The sequence below is a fragment of the Acanthochromis polyacanthus genome, chromosome 14 (assembly GCF_021347895.1).
Source record: "Acanthochromis polyacanthus isolate Apoly-LR-REF ecotype Palm Island chromosome 14, KAUST_Apoly_ChrSc, whole genome shotgun sequence".
Taxonomy (NCBI): domain Eukaryota; kingdom Metazoa; phylum Chordata; class Actinopteri; family Pomacentridae; genus Acanthochromis; species Acanthochromis polyacanthus.
In genome coordinates, this window is record NC_067126.1 from 17,095,980 (window position 1) to 17,098,784 (window position 2,805).

Genomic DNA, 2,805 nt, shown 5'->3' on the forward strand with positions numbered 1-2,805 from the left:
CTGCGACTGGGAATATTTGGTAGAGCTGGTTCTGCCCAGGCCCCGCCTCCCTCGGCCGCTGATTGGTCCTCCGATGGGGAAGTCAATAAGAGCTCTGCTGTCAGTCAAGGAGGGCAACTGGTTCAGTGGGGTGACTAATGGAAGAACAGCTACGGCTGAATCATACTTTTATCAACAGGCAGGTGGATAAATCAAGCAGAATTCGTGTCATATTTTTTGACATAATAAAGCACCATTAAATAAACATTATTAATGCAACAATGAAAAAATGATAACGGCCAGACAGAGTTTAAAAGAAAATCTCTGCTCGTAGCGGCTTGGCTGAGCAGATCAGACTTCTTGTAAAGTTATTTATTTCTCATTGACAAGCATCACATAAATTGTGGAAGTCCCATCATGAAAACACGGAGAGAACAGGAGCTCCTATGGACTCCTGGAGGAGCGAGAAGAGGCGCAGCAGCAGCTCAAGTTTATCCGAAAGGCAAGAGCGCCCACTAGCGGAAAAATAGCAGGAAGTCTGCTTTATTTAACATAAAATCATACTTCAAAATGTCACTTAATAGTTTGCAGTAATGATCAACAAACAAAATCGAGCATTGTAGCATTTGAAACACATTGTATTCTAGCTCAGAGATGCATTTATGCGTTCTTTGAAGGTTTCTGGACCTCAGAAAGGCTCTGCACTCTTTCACCTACAACGAGGAACATTAGAATATTGTTCACTGTAATATTTTCTTAACCTTTAGATGTTCCAGTGATTGGACCCCACACTCTTCAGTAAGTATAAGAATATAAGAATCAATGTGTTTTTATGCCATATTTGTCATTCATGTATTATGGTTTGTTATTTTATCGTTGTCAACACTAGAATGATTTCATGTTTGAATTGTGTTTATTACTCACGTTGTAACAGGTTTTGAACATTTTAATAACTGAAAAAGAAGAATATTACACAGAACAGCAATAGAAATATGTCAACATCAATTTTGTAGACACGTTCCTTTCCTCTTCATTTCATCCTCACTTCTTCACCTCTTGTATGATATTTTCAGTGATACAGAGCCTCGGGTAGTAATACAAACGTTACAATTTCTTTAAAAGTATAGAAGGTAACTTAAAATTGAAATGGAATAATATTAAAAAAAAAGTTTTTTAAGGAAAATCTGGGAAATTGAATGATTTAAAAAAAAAAGCTTTTCATTACAAAGATATTACAAGAAAACGGCCTCATTTACGCATCTGAGAGTTAACTGGAATGGGGCACATTCACACCTTCTGCACAGAGTAAAGTAAACTTCTTGTACAGCCTCTAATTTACTGACAGCTGGAGGTCACAGCTCTCCGGTGTGAAGTTTTGACACGTTTTACGACTTGATTTGATCGGGTCTGTGTTTTCTCTCTCTGATTGTCCCTCCGGGCTGCTGTGCTGAGCCGATGGCTCCTCTAACCCCGGACACATGACGGAGGAGTCCGAACGCTGCTCCTCTGTCCTGCGCGGAATAAACACAGAGGTTCCTCCACGGGCTGGATGTTTATTGCAGCGTGTGTTAAGTCCCGTTAATTGAATTGGAAGACGTGTTATTGAAAGCTCCAGCAGTGCTTTAGAAGAACACGAGCTTACTGTGCCACCTCGGGCCCCTGTGAAACATTAAATGGAAATGTTGTACTGTCTAGGGAAAAGAAAAAAAACATTTCTGTAGTGATCAGTAGTTGTTTTCATGCATATGTTCACGTTGATCTGCCAAAACATAAAACATGAAAGTGACAGATTCTTTATTGTGTTTTCTTAACTATTAACAAAAAAAGTCTAATATTTTAGGTCTGAGAAGTTGTGTCCTTATATTTCGAATGTTGTTTGCGTGGCAGACTTGCAACTAAATTGTCTTTCTTTTTTAAATCTGCCCGTTCCTTGTCCTCCTGAAGCCGTCCTGAAATGAGAAACACTTAAACTGTGAATCTGTGAGTCTCACACGTAAACCTACAGACAGTCTCGGCAGGACTTCAATTATTGTTACAGTGTCAAAAGATAAAGTAGATCAAATTGAAAAGAAAATCGAGTTAATGCAAAGTGCATTGCAAAGTTTGAGCGGCTCGTATTTAACATCACTTAAAGACAAATTCAAAGCAAAATAATTAAAAACGCGAGTGAGGGTGCAAACATCTCCGAGCCCCGCCTGCGTGCCATCCCCTGCCTCAGTACCATCGGGTTTTTATCACATTTAATTAAGAAAAGTAGAACATCGTTTGTTTTTTTCAATTTTCCGCATTTATTTTAAGTTGAAAGAAACAGACAAACAAAAAACAACAACAACTCCATAAAATAATTTGTCGTCCGGTTCCCTCCCTGGAAGTCCTCCATGTTCCAACGGCGCCGCAGCTGCCAGCAGAGCCGGACACGGCGGCCGTCAGAGCGGCTCTGAGCAGCAGGCAGGCCGGGGCGGAGCGCAGCGGTGCGGGCCGTTGGGCACCGGAGCTGCGGTCAGTGTCCCAGCCGTAGAGGACGGGGACTCCGGTGTCCTTTAACCGTATCTCTCACGGACGTTGAGTATGGCTTGTTGAGTTGGTGGAGTCTGTATTTATTGTAGAGAAAAGCTAGATTAATACATTTATGCTCTATGAAGCTCAATAGACTTCCCAAAAGAAAGTAAACATTTTAAGAGCCTTTGCCAAACCCAAACATAGCTACAACTTTGTCTGTGAAACTTTCATTTTATTCTCGCTATTTCCAGTGTATTGTTGGAAATTTGTTCTCATTATTGAACTGCCAACTAACTGGACAATGACATTTGTTTCCAACAGAGATGG